This window comes from Neopelma chrysocephalum, unplaced genomic scaffold (assembly GCF_003984885.1).
Source record: "Neopelma chrysocephalum unplaced genomic scaffold, ASM398488v2 Primary Assembly neopelma1_323, whole genome shotgun sequence".
NCBI lineage: Eukaryota > Metazoa > Chordata > Aves > Passeriformes > Pipridae > Neopelma > Neopelma chrysocephalum.
The window spans coordinates 1,616,736-1,631,516 of record NW_020897986.1 but is presented as its reverse complement, the minus strand read 5'-3'; the positions used below and the strand labels follow the sequence as shown (position 1 = coordinate 1,631,516).

The 14,781-nt window shown below is 38.0% G+C and overlaps 2 long non-coding RNA genes across 2 annotated transcripts in view; both read left to right on the top strand.

The window, feature by feature from the left end:
• LOC113978413 overlaps positions 1-8,860 on the top strand; it is a 43,717-nt gene extending 34,857 nt beyond the window's left edge. The window contains exon 6 of the long non-coding RNA XR_003537567.1: positions 8,810-8,860. This is a non-coding gene — a long non-coding RNA (uncharacterized LOC113978413). The remainder of the gene's footprint in view (positions 1-8,809) is intronic.
• A 3,992-nt stretch (positions 8,861-12,852) lies between these two features.
• Positions 12,853-14,405, top strand: LOC113978397. The gene is made up of 3 exons (XR_003537562.1): positions 12,853-12,978; positions 13,083-13,116; positions 14,281-14,405. It is a non-coding gene; the product is annotated as an uncharacterized LOC113978397 (long non-coding RNA).
• Positions 14,406-14,781: the final 376 nt, after the last annotated feature.

Below are 14,781 nucleotides of genomic sequence, written 5' to 3'. Positions count from 1 at the left end.
ACAGATTTCTGGCCCCTTCTGTCATCTCTGCTAAGGAGGATGAAAATGATTGAATATGCAGAGAAAATTAATTTTGGTCTGCTGTCTGCTGACCTAAAGAGACACACAGGCAAATCTTCTGTTATACAGAACTGCCCACCCTGTGCCATTTTATGCAGCTGCAGTCAAGAGGCTGTAATGGATCTATGGATTTTGCTTTCAGTGTAACTCTCCCTAGTAGTTGTTTCTAAGAAGCTCAGCCATGATGGGCTCAGAAGTTTCAGAAGTCCATTGTGAACTTAAAATCAGTTAGCAAGAAATGAGTAGAGGAAGGATAGAGAGAGCAGAATTAAAAAATCAGAGAGCAAAAAGTGTATCCAAGACCAAACAAAGCAGAAAATGAATACAGGGAGACAATATTTTAAAAAAACCCAAACATAAACCAAGAAAAAAAGCCCTAAAGAAAACAAACAATCATCATTAAATAAAAACAATTTATATATCATTCCTGCAACACTCTGTCCCATTCATCATGGCAGCCCAGCTCTTCAGTGGTGCTGTGTCAGTGCAGGGACATCCCTCTGGCTCACTACATGGAAAAGGAGGAAATATTAAAACCCAGTTTGGTGTGGTTTACTTTGAACTAATTAAATGATTCTCTTCTTTTTTTTTTTAATGTGACTTTCTTTTGTGATCTATTACATCAATATTTTATTCTATGTAATTTCTGGGCAAAATTATTATATGTGATATATAGTTAGAAGTAAATATGTAGAGGAATATCAATGTCTACTTTCTCTGACATTGTTTCTCAATATCACTCCGCTTTTAAATACAGCCACAGAGCTCTCTGCTACCTATTAGCATCTGTCTCCTGCATTGCAAAGAAAATATTTCTGTCATATTATGAATATTAATTTTATCTTCCTGATATTTTGACAGTAATACTTAGCTTTCAATAGAACTTTTTCTCTCTACAATTACAAAGGACTTTCCAAATCAAGTTAGTACTTTGTTTTTGCAGGGGGGGAAACCTGAAGCAAAGATTCATTAAATGATTTGTCAGAGGATAGCAAGAAATAAACCCCATATTTCTTAATTTGGAGCCTAATAATCTATACAGATGTCTGCCTAGAGGTCTGCATTTAAATTAGGCTGAATTTCTCTCCAATATATCCAATTGTCTGTATTTCGCATTTACTTTCCCAAGATTATTTTGATTATAACATGGAACCCAAGAGCCTACACTTCATCACTGCAGTTGCTAAGATGGTTTTGGGACTGGAACTGCCCTTCTATGAGGAGAGACTGAGGGGGCTGGTGCTGTGCAGCCTGGAGAAAAAGTTGAGGAGGAGATCTCATGGGTGTGTACAACTGTCTGAAGGGAGGGTGTAGAGGAGATGGAGCCAGTCTCTCTTCAGTGGTACCCAGTGGTGGGGCAAGAGGCAACAGGCACAAACTGAAACTCAGGTGTGAGGAAACTCTCTTTTACTGTGAGGATGACTGAGCACTGACACAGGTTGCCCAGGGAGGTTGTAGAGGTTGTATCCATTCTTGGATATATTCTGAAGCCATCTGGACACAGTCCTGAGCTGCTGGTTCTAGGTGGCCCTGCTTGAGCGGGGGAGTTGAACAAGATGATCTCCAGAGGCCCCTTCCAATCTCAGACATTTTGTCGTTCTGTGATGTCTTTAAAGAAAACTGTAAAGAAATGAAGAATGAGGTATTTCTTCTCAGTTATCAATGCTTTCATCAGAAAACACTTTTTTTTTTTTAATGTTATCTTCCCCTCTCCTTTTTGTTCTTGAATCTATTGCCTTTTGGTGTAGTATCTTTCACAGAACCATCAGGTTGGAAGAGATCTTTTAGATCATCCAGTCCAACCCTCCACGCAGCACTGCCACTGTAACCTCTGAACCACTAAACCCCATCAGCCAGTACCAGATCCAGATGCCCCTTAAACACCTCCAGGGATGGAGACTCCACATCCCTGGGCAACTCATTCCAACGTCTGACCACCCCAACAGTGGAAAATTCTTTTCTGATATCTAATCTGAATCTCCCCTGTCTCAGCCAGACCTTTCACGAGCCTTGTTTCCCTTCTCTGGATACATCTTTGGTGGTATAAGAATACTTTATTGTCCTTTAAAATACTCCTATCCTAGTAGGAAGTTAAATAACTTCACTTTGAGCTTGAACTGGCAGCATGCATTTGGTGAATCCAGAGAATTTGACAAAACACCATCACGAAGGGGTTGGTGGAAGCACTCTTACCAGGAGTACAAAGGTCAGTTCAGGTCAAGTGCTATTAACTGAAGAATCTGAACTGTATTTGGGTTCTGGATACACCTAAACAATCATTTTTTAGCTAATTGTAGGTTGTGTACTAGTCTTTGCAACATTCTTGTTGCATCCATTTGGATATCCTTCAGTAACAGATCTTTAATAAAGTTCAGGGAGTTCAGGATATGTTACCATCATAACATGATAATAGAGACATGTAAATTATCTTGTTATACAAACAGTGGCTACCAGTGTAAATTTCACTTTCAATATTCATATTCTCTTTGCTTTGCTCCCCAGCAGTGTTGATGCTACTATCCTTACACAGAAGGTGCAGAGTGCAAGCTAAGTGAGGATTCATGTTGGAACACATTTGTCATGTCTCTTTGTTTTAGCTTGGCACTGCAGGAATAACAACAATGCCCACAGGCAGGAATCCACTGTTCCAGACAGGCTTAAGGTATCCTGTGGACTTCTGGCTACAGAGCCAGAGTGGCACTGGGTCTCTCACAGATCAGCTTCCTCAGATGTCTTGGAACAGCATACCCCTGCTCATGCTCCTGACTTTCTCTGTGCTGTTCCTGAGCACAGTAAAACTCTAATAACAGCGTGTCAGTTTGTATCTCCTGCTGCAAGAATCTCTGTGCACGTAATTACTGAAAGAGCTAAGCCATCTAAAGCAATCTCTGAGCTCTTCTGTATTTTCCATAGACTGCAACCTATTAGAGAAGGATAAACTTAAGTTACTAGATGTGAAAAGTAATCCTAGTAGTTATTCTTTAAATAACCCGTGAAATATAGTTTTTTATATGGTCTGTGACAAAGGAGATGAGTCCTGCTTAATTGTCTAAAATGATCTGTATGCAAAATCTAATCTATAATTACTTGCAGGTTCTGATGTTCTAGAAAATATATTGCTGTCTAAATCAGTGTTCACAGGATATTTGAGGAGACCCTTTCTCACAGAACCATGTAAAGCTGCCAAGCAGAGTCTGAATCCTTGCCCAGCACTCTGGCCTTTAATGTTTCTCATTTGTGACATCCAAACCAGCCGAGACCTCAGTCTTCAAGCTTTGCTTGACTCATGGATGTTTGGAGTAGACTTTGACTGACTCTTGTTCAGTGACTTTGGGTCCTTAGGGCTGTAGCTCCTGGGTCAGATGTTGCAGTACCAGAGTGTGTCTGGTATCAGTTCTGTGTTGCAAGTTCTGGCCCCATTGGTCTTGACAGGGTGCTGCAGCATGGGAACATTTTGATGGGTAGCTAGATGAAATGTGAGTTGATTAGGAATATATTTGGAATATAGGGGTTTTTTTACAACTTAGGAAAAGAATTAAAATTACATTGTTATTAGAATTTACCTGATTCTCTTTTTCAAGGGTCAAAAATGGGGAGGTGGAAGGGGTAGGAATTAAGAAATCTGAAAACATAACTAAGCATTTACTTTATGGACATAGAGTTTCTAAGTCAAGTTTTCTCCAGTTAATTGGAAAACTGTGAATGAAAGCATGATGATTTTCTTCATAATTTTACAATGTGAGTACCAAACAAAAAAAGTTGGTTGCACAGTACAAAAGAACTGCAATACACTTGTTCTTCTAGCAACAGCAGCCATCCCTCATTATTTTCATGTCGTTTTCTTGGTTGAGCTCATGGTAATATCTGTATATACAATATCTGACAAATATTAGTAACTCCATGAAAACAAACATTTAAAATTCCAAGTAACAGGACTGGGGTTCAGGAAAATACGTGAAAGGAGAAATCATGTTGCCAAATATTTATCTCAGTAAGAATTACATGCAAATATATATTTTTTTGGTCTTGATTCATAATGTTCCATTTCCAAATTATTTCTGTTTTTCTCCAACAAATATTGTACCTCAGTTTCAAAATCTTTCTGTGGTACCCTTTTTTTTTATTTTTTTCTGCACGTAAAACCTCAGAAAAACACACTTTTCTGAGCATCCACCACAGTAAAAGATATTTTAAGGACATTTAAGTTCAGTTCTCTGCTTCTGGGTCACTACGCTCATACCCAGAAAGCAAAGTCTGTTGTTGCCTTCCATGCAGTGTTTCCCTCAGAGCATTGTGGTTTCTGTACATGGGCCGAATGCCAAAGGTTGGTACCTCAGCAGCAAAAATGGAGCAACTTGCCACCCGACTTTTGGGAGGAGGGATGTGTCACAGCACCAGTGTGGCTTTGATCATTTCCTTTTATTTTGCTCTTTTTAATTGCTTTTGATAATGTCTCTGTGTTTTTCAAAGCTTGGAGTCCAGTGATCATCCCCTTGTGCCCGTTCTGCAGCTGAGAGCATTGCTCTGAGCAAAGGATGCCAGTGGGCTCTGTGAGGGACACGGGACCTGAGAGTGGAAATTTGCTTTAAACTGCAGCTGAACACTCTGAAATCACCTCAGCTGACAGCCATGGGGGTGCCAACAGTGTGCATTTTAGCAGTTCCTCGTCCTCTTCCTAGATTGCCATAAAAGGGACCTTGTAATCCACATGTATTTGTATAGGAAATTTGTATATATATATATACATACATATATACGTAATATCCCTTTTCCGTATGTTTCTTGCTTGGTTTAAATTGAAGGACACACATGGGCTTCTCTTTTCAGCTGAAATTATTAGGTTGACAAGATTTTCGCGTCTTTCTGTTCTCCACATTTTATTGTAACTGGGAATACAGGAATTTATGTCATATAAATGCTTTTTGTTTGTTTTGTTTTAGCACGGATTACATTCACATGGCTGGGGAAGTACCAGCTCACAGTCCTTGAGGAGGGGAGGTACACATACATTGTGTTTTCTAATCCTCTCACTCCTTGCCCTAAAATGTGTGTTGCATGATCATGTGCTATTAAACAACTGGTATTTTCCATCCTCAGATGTGTACCCACGGCTAGTAAAATAATCTCTTTATGCCTCTCATATCCCATAATATTATTGTGGTAAGTATTTGGAATTAAACACCGGGATATCACTTTCAACATTTTCAGTTGATTCAGAATCCTCATTGTAAGCTGTTATATAGTAGTTTTTTATATATTACTTATTATAATAGTGGAACTATTCCAGTAGGACATCAAGCCTACAGCTTATAAGAAATTATATGGATACCTGTGACAGAGTAATATATGGAAACCTGTCATATTGAGAGGAAGGACTTGATAGATCTCTTACTGTATTTCTGTGTTAATGAAACTATACAGGATATTTTCTACCGAAGATGCTAAAGTTTGTTGAAAGACAGTGAATGGTAACTATTTTAACCTTGGTTCCACTTACGAGGATTCTAAATATGACAATTATCTTGTGATATTTTAAACAGATTTTGCTGTCACTGTAAGTTGATATTCTTCAGCATTGTTTTTTCAGTGAAACACTTTTTTTTTTTTTAATAATTAAATGTCTTCACTCCTCATGCCTGAGGTTTCATGATTTTTTTTCCTGAATAGCTGAATTGTATCATTTATGTAGTCAAGCTGTTAGATACGATCAAACTTGTCACAGTGCAGTCTTTCTCAAAACTCATAACTGGGGGAGATGGGGAATGGATACATAAACATCAAAACCAACGAGTCACATATTGTCTGAGGTATTTAGGAGCAGCAGCTCTTGGCTGGAGACTGGACAGGGGTGTGGATTTATTGAAAGCAGTATCGGGATTCTTATTGGCTTTGCTGCAGTTGTGGTCTCACCTCTTATGTCAGTGGTTTAATAAGTGATATGAGACTCACAGGATTTAAGGAGAAGGTCTGAGCATAAAATCGATCATGTGTGCAAACATATATTCTGTTTGGATATGCACTGATATACATTCAGCTGTACAGCTTAATGAAAAGTAACTCATTAAATTGTGGGTTAATCGAACCTGTAAAATTACAGCTTTCATATGTCTAATACATAAGGGGATATCTTTGCTCTAATGCCATGAGATCATCTGGTACATGTGCCTCTCTTTTTCAAACCCTGGCTGATAAAGACTGTCTTTTCTCTGTTACACATCACATTTACTCCTCTGAGATTAGCTTTAGGGATATGGATTTGTGGAAAGACTTGTAAAATGAGTCTCTGAACTGACACTATGTATTACAATTTTCAGAACACAGTTCTGAAGAGAAAACTGCCTTTTCAAAATTCAGCTTCTTTGTAATAGAGCGCTTTTCATGAGGACACGTTCTTACACCTGGATACAAATTTCAAGTGCAAATTAGAGGGGCAAGTGTTCATATTCCTGAGTGCTATTTATCTTACAGCTGTAGAAATTACAGTTGTGGCTGATAATATTGCCATTATTCCTTAATGCCATAAAGAAAGAGTTTTGTTGCTTTCCTAAAGCAAGAGAAATACGTATTTTTTGAAAGTAAATAAGATTAGTTCTTCACACGTATGCTCTTCAGTATTAGTATCAATAATTACAAGATGTCCATCAGTGCAACCTGCTCATCCTAAATTTCTTTTCAAAGCTTGTTGTTTAACAAAGTCTAAATGTCCAGTTTTGTGCTAGGCAGACACATGAATATGGATACATATAAATAGATATATACAATAAGGCAGAATGTGTTCATTTGTAAACAGAACTTACCTATTTGTATGTCTTAGCAGCTTTTACTCTAACATTAAAAGATTATTTATGTAAGGCCTTTATCACTGTAGTATACCAGTGAATGATTTCTTGAGTTCTATCTAAAAATGTAAATAAACTCTGTACTTTAACCATGCTAACCAATACAATTTTTCTTTCATCACTAAGCAATGTATTTTTCCAAGTCCATTTGTTTGTATTCTGAAATTGGAAAAATCCCCTTATGCAGCATTCCCATGGTCAAATGTTTACAAGGGCATAAGGAATATAAAACAAAGGCAATTTTTAGGATTTTGTTAAGATTCACGTTTATCACAGTGAGGACAAAAATGCAAAAAGAAGCATTTTCTTATCTATTCCTGTTACATTAGAAAAGTTCATGCCCTGCTCTTAGCATTTTCCAACACAGCTGTAGAGTAGTTTAAAGCCTATTTTTTAAATAAGTGATGCTCAATTTGTCTTTGATGATCCGCATGATTCAGGTGAGATGGGAGCACGGTCGGGCCCTTATTTGCATAAAAATTAATCACAGAAAAATGTAAATTGATAAAATTTTGCCTGGCTTTTCCCCCCTATTCGGGAACCCATGGATGGCTCCCAGAAGCAATCATCTCAGTATGGTGCCGCGTTGGATGCTACACAAACGATCACATTTGTGTTGAATACTCACTCATTTAAATGTCAGCACTGATGGGGCGGTACATCACCAGGAGGAAAAAAAAAAAAAAGAAAAATAAATACACAGCAGCTGAAGACCATCAAATCCGTGGGCACTCTTCAGAGATATGTGATCTAATGTGAAAAAATTGTGGATTAATTATCCTTTTTTTCAGAACGGTAATTGTTTTAGTATCGCAGCAGAAAAAAAATCTCCAATTTATTTGGAATCAAACAAAAACCCAGTAATGTTAAATACATCATTACATCATTGTGTATATTAGAAGGCTACAATTAATTCCTGAGGCTCCTTTGGTCTCTAGAACTGCATAAAATGAAACAAAAGAACATTGCTATTAATTTTCGAACACACTCTGAACCTGCAAATAATCTACCCAGCAAAAATAAAATAACAAATCAAAATAAAAACTTTTTAGTTTTATCTGCCAAGTATTATTTTTATTTTTCTAAACTGCATGTTTGCATGACATTGCTGTCCTATAATTTTATCTCACAATCCTTAATGAATTTGTCATCCTTTTAAAGGAAGGAAATAATTTTCCTCATTTCATATATATGTAACTGGAGCAGAGGTGCCGTAGTAAAATTGCCAAAGAATTCACAGCACAGAATCCACCCCCTCTTCTAACTTTTATATCAGAGAGCTAAACTTGTGTCTGCAAGTTTTCTCCAAATTTTTATTTCTAACAGAGCTAAATCCAGCATAGAGAGAAGAAATAGTTTACACTTTTTTCACCTTTTTTTTTTTTTTTTTGCACCTTCTGGCTTTCAGAAGCAATGTCTAGAAAATTATAGCAACACAAGGACTTCTCTAATTTATAATCATCTCTAATAGGTCAGCCACAGTGCATTAGATCAGTGCAGGGGCTTGAATGCAGGGTTTCAGCACTGCAGTCTGAGCCTGAACTGAGAGGATATATTTTAAAAGCCGTTTGTTATGCCTGAATTGGAGAGCTTTGAATATTAGTATAATAAATGGTGTAGGTTAAATTTTTTTTCCTCTTTAAATTTGTTTTATTTAGAGGGGTCTGGCAGTAGTTGTGTATGAGATTTATCAGGGACATGGCCCGACTTTAATTCACATGCCTTGCCTTTCATGCCATCCACTGTGCCAGTACATTAAAAAAATTTATATAATGCATGTTAAAAGAACCACCTTATCATCATTTCACAGAACCACATCTGACTTTTTGCAACTGTATTAAATGCAGAGCAATGGTTCTACTTATAGATAGAATAACATATTTTATATTTTTTGACTTTTGTTGTGGAAGCCCATGGTTCAAATCCTGGCTGCACTGAAATCAAGGAGAGTTTTGTCAGTGGTTTCAGCTCAGCAAGAATTTTGGTAAGGGTATATATTATTTATTTTCTGAAAATGTAAGGTAGTTGTAGTTTTGTGTGTGACTGATTGTATTTATCTACTGTAAAGGATACTGTGTGGGAAGAGAATATATGGTTGATGAAGGGAGCTTGTAGAGTGTCTGAGAGCACAGGTGAGAATGTGGACTTAGTGCCTTCTGCTGTTGTTTGAGGGGGTTGTAGGGATTGTATGGATGGGAATTTAACCCCTTACTGGAGGACTGGGTTATTTTTGAGACTACAATCCTTTACTTCGTTCATGTTTATAGCTGCCAGTGCTGGCACTGTTGCTGTATTCTTATTTCTCATGTATTTCACTTGAGCCTTCAGACTGTTTTTCTCCCTGCCGGTCTATTGGACACGCAGATCCTTCTCTTTGATCTCATTCCTACACATTACCTAATCATGTTTCTGTCTCATATTATATTGCCTGCTCTTATTTAACTCTTAAATATTGATTGATATCAACAAGTGGTTACGTATATCAACTGGAAATGACCTGCAAGAAGAAGCAGTTGAGTCTGTATGCAGCATGAAGGAATGAATGGGTGTGTGTGGAGGAAACTGTGACTGGGTGCAGGAAGGTGGCTGTGTGAGAAGCATGGGGTTAGCACATCAAGTGCTACACAGAGTCTACTAGAGATCTGTACCCCAAACACCTGCTTGGGGTTCTGTGTGCTGGGACTGTTTTCCAAACTCTGCCAGCTCTCACTGATGCCTCCTTTCAGCCTTGCAGGAGCAGGTTCATCATCAGCACTCTGAGCTGCCTCCCCACCCCAGCCTTACAAAAGGAAAACAGAAACCATGCACAAGGCTTTTCTGCCTTCCACAGGAAGCTGGGAATGCCCTGGATCCCCAGTTAGATGCTTCAGGAACTTCAGTACCATTCAGGGCACTGTTCTGGATGCCACACGGTCACCTGCAGACCTACAACCTAATGCAGTGTCTCTCCCTCAGCTCTCTTGACTTCTCTGGTGGAGGTTCACTGCTGGCTATGGAAAAAGTAAAAGGAAAATCTCAAATGACCTTCCCTAAAGGTTTTCTTTTTAGGTAAGAGTTAAAGGATTCTTTTTGCTTTCCTTCTCCCTCAATCTCTGCATGTAGAGTCCAGAATACTTTACTTGCAGAGATATTTAAGAAACAGCATAATACCAGATATGTGGAAAATACTACGCCCTGCTAGTGGAAGGGAAGTATTACTTTTCATCAGATTTCATGAAATGACTATTTTAGTAAATATTAAACGTAACATATGTAATTTCAACAAATGGGTTTAATTTAGCTTGGGTTTCCTAAGATAAAATTTGTCTTTTCAAGCCTAAAAGAGATCAGATTTTCCAGAGCACCTATAGTTCCTGCTGACTTCTAGGCTCCTCACTGAAGAGACTTTGAAAATCTGATTATTCTTCTCTTACAGAATTCAGTGTGCAACCTTAGATAGCAAAGTTTGAAAACTTTAGTCTGTATTAAACACAAAGAAACTAAAGACAAAAAAAGAAAAAAATGGATATTGCCGCGTTCAAGCTGAAAAACTGCAGAAAAGCATTTGTCCTTGGCAATAACAAAGTCCTAATCTGCTAAATCTTTCATACATGTTTATTAAAGACATGTTCTTTGGGCTACTTTGGATTCACCAAAGTAATTATTATATACAGTGTCATATTCAAATTATACACTACACTGCAGCTTGATTCATTACAGTGCTAGAAAGAATATAATTGTTTCTCTATAGAAGATGGAAGAGTTCCTTTTTGTACCTTAAAAGCTTCAATTTTTTAAACCTTTATTTCATGTCTGACTTCCCACACATGAAGAAATTCATGTTATTGTCCCTATGTAAGTGGAGCCTTCTTAGAAAATATGGAAGAGAAGCTCAGGGGTTTTTTTTAAAGTAGTTATTTCATAGCTGGCTTTAAGAGTTCAGCCTTCCAAAGAGTTATATCTATGTCTTATTCAGAGTGCTTAAGCTCAAATTACCAAGGGGGAAAATGATGCTCTGAAATTCATTCTGCTTTCAGCAAAATCAGGTCCAAAGCACGTGGTTACCCTGATACTCTTCGTATCCCATCATGGACCCTTTGATGGTCTTTCATCCCCCTTTTCCCCTGGTTGGTGTGAATATACATACCTGGCATGGTTGGTGGAAGTTTATTATCCTCAGGAAGACAGGTTGCATGTAATTACCTCCTCCTCTTGGAAAAGGAAGTAAAGGAAGGTACTTTGAGTGCATCAGGCACAGCCATAATTCAGAAACAAGCTGAAAAAAGGACAAACACAAGCTACAAGGTCCAACAGGAACTCTGGCAATGCAAAATCACTGAGAATTATAAATACACTGTAGTTGCTTGAATACAAGAAACCACTCAGTGTAGGTGGGTGGCTGAATAGAGGTATCCATCTGTTTCTCCCAAACTCCTCAGTCTGTAACACTGTATTCAAGTTTTCTTAGTGATAAGTCTAATTGCATTAAATTTGAAAATACATGAATGAGCCAATGAAAAAAAACAGAAGTAAGAAAAAAGCTAGATTTTATTTTATTGTTGTTCTTGTTCATTTACCAGGAACTGAAGGCTGAAATAAACTGGTGGCAAAATACTCTAGGAAGGACATTTTGGATTTTTTACGGTATGAATCACAAACTATCAACACAAATTCTCCATGCCCTGACTGAGACCTTCAGAAGTCCTTTTTGGTCCATTTCATACAATCAGGTATGCTTGGGTATTTGTTTTTCAGGATAAATGTCAGTAGTGACAATATGTCTTAAAGACAACAACAGCAACAAAAACACATTCAAACTTGTAGGAGCCTGCTCACTTCCAAAATAGCCAGAAAAACTCATAATCCTGATTAAACCATGAGTACTTAGATGGATTCAGATGGAAGACCATATACATTGCAGAAGTTCCTTACTTCCAGCTGTAAATTATATTAATTTTGGTGAATGATTACGAGGGAGGTCAAAGTGTATTGACTAACCTCAGTCACTGACTTTCTGACCCTCAGGCAGCCCACCCAACTCTTTTACCCCTCACACTAGGCAAGAAAGCTGTAGGACAGCTGCACACCACAGCCTCATGTTCTCTGAGAACTGCTGTCTTGGTTGCTTGAGAAACAACCCTGTGTTTTCTTAGTTTGGATGTGCTCTGTTGTCATATAAATCAGCAAATTTTAGTACATTTACTTCTTAGAGATAACTGGGCACTTGGCCTCAGACAGGTGAAGGCAATTCAGCTTTGTCCTGTTAAAGTCAGGAACAGCTTCTACCAGCTCTGTAGAAGCGCAGTAATCTGCAGTACTAATCCTTCTCTTTGCCTTTGAAAGAGGCAATAGTGCAAACAAACCCGAATAAATCCCCCCAGGCTGTATTAATTCCAGCCATTTTGTGATCCACATCAGCAGCCTGCTGGTGAAATTTGCCAAGTGCCTACCAGGGCTCTGCTGACTGGAGCAGATGTTTGCAGGAGGATCGTTTTGGATGCACCGTTCCAACGTGGCTGCATAGGCTGCAGTCAGCTACAGCTAGGTTCAGCCAAATTCGGGATTTGAAGTTTGATTGCCATTGGGAAATCAGCTCACACTCCAGTTCAGTGTGTTTAAATGACTTTTAAGTCAAAACAACGTCTCTGCCAGGAGGTCCCATCTTTCAGACGATTGGGAAACAGTGCACCAGCACAAGAACTCCAGCTGCTTTTGTCTTAAACAGCAGCCTAAATAAAAGGACTTTTACTATATGCCTGATTTTTAACTTTTTTAAAATTCAAACATGTCAGATTTACAGACTGTACTGTGTAGTTACTTTCTGCTAATTATGTTGTCTCACACTGATGCCATACACCTCCTTAAATCACCAGCCACTTCTTAAAATTTAACCTGAAATATCTGCACAGTGCTCTCCTGGCAGTAGTTTGGTTGCATGAAATTATCTCTCCCTGTTGGCTTTTCTCTTTCAGCATCCCTTAACTGTCCAAAACTAGTTCCTAGGAAGTCAAAAAAAGGGATGGGATGTGTGATATCCATCACTGTTCCCGACTGGTGTGTGAGAAGTCTCTCTAGCTGCTAATTGGGAAACAGTTCTGTGGTAAGGACAATTAAATACACCATGGTAGGATCGATATATTGACTTCATGTGGGGAAAGTAAACTAACACATATGGATTTTTTTCATTTGTTTGTTTATTTCCAGGAATTTCAAAAGAACTCTCAATTTCAAAGCATAGGTAAGGATTTTTCTAGTGTCTCAAATAAGAATATGATAAGAGCTACTGTTGCTAAATGAATTTCACATATAATAAGCCTGGAAATAAAATTCTGATACTTTGTTTATAGTTTGCCTTGAGTTTTGTGATTTACCTACACATACATGTGTGAGAAAGAGATTCAGGGAGACTTGCCAGCTACTCAAAGCATTAGTAGTTTTATTTCACTTTCTTTGAGATGGATACTAAAAAAAAAAAAAAAAATCAACCAAACAAACCCAAACACAAACAATTGCAACCCTTCAATCTCTAATAACCTGAATACACCAAATGAAATCTTGTTTGCTGGCAGTAACTGGTTCAGCGGAGAGAAAAATGTCTGTCAGGAAGCTTTGTGTGAATCACTGTCTCCATCTAGTGCTGCCTGCAAGGAATTGGACTGCTAAACCCTCGGTGGCAGGGCACACTGCAAACGTAAGAAATTCTGTAGCACAAAATTCTGTGATACCAAATTGTTTTGCATATATTCAGTCACTATATCAGTCATTAATTCGTTATAGTTTAAAATAGGTCAGCATTTCATTTGTAAGACACGAGGCTCATGAATTGGCTCTGAAAGTTCCCCAGGTGTGGAAATTTGCCACCCTCACAGGGTTTTCTGCAAAGACTTTCTGGTGTACATTCATTAATATGTTCATTAGTATTAGTTAATATGTTCTTCAATAATACCACAGAAAACTTGGCAGGAACTTCCCTGAACCACGAAGTTCAATGATTCCTAGTGAACGTCTGGTTTGAGAGTCTCTTTTTAGTGCTGTTAGGAACAGAAGAGACATAAAGACAAGGACTAATTTCCAACTGACAAAGTTTAAGTAAATCAGTGAGTGGCTGATACATTACGGGCAGTGCTCCGAGTCAGAGCAAGGAGGGCAATGCAGAACTTGGTTCAGGGAATTAAAACTCACAGGATTACACTACAACAGCTCCCTAACAGAAACAAAGATCATCTCTTTTTTTACAACACCTTTTACTCCAACACCAGCCTAACAAACAGTTGAAAATTCAGTGTTGTTCACATTAACTCCTCACTCAGACATGACAGAAAATGACTGTGAAATAGTGTTGAGTCCTGTGAATAAAGCATTTACAAAGCATAACTTCTTCTTAGGACATATTATTTTGCAGTGATTCCAGATCCAACAGAAATATGAAGACAAGCAGTGGCTCCAATCTGCAACGTTTTACACTTTTAAATGCTTGCTATGGATTTTTACTACAAATTTCAGTCTTGGTTCCATGTACTGAACCCAGCACAGGTAATTAGCTTGTCCCTTTTTAAGGAATTAGAGATGAATATAAGTGTGACTGATGGACTCGTGTGAATTTCTGTGCTTTGATACACACCCCAACAGACTCTATTTTTTAGCATAAGAGAGGAGTGGGAGCTGTTATATGATGTTATAGTGCTTTAAAAGGCTCAAAACCAGATTAAGCTTTTCATGATTTTTTGGTGGGCATATTGTAATTTTCTTTTTTTTTTCAATTGTGCAAGTTACAACAATCATCATAACTAATTTTAATCTAACTCACTGTTATCTCTTTGGATAATTTTAAACCCATGTTGTTTTCTGATTATGAACTGTAACTGATTTACCTAATCTTGCTCAAATAAGATAGTTACATCTC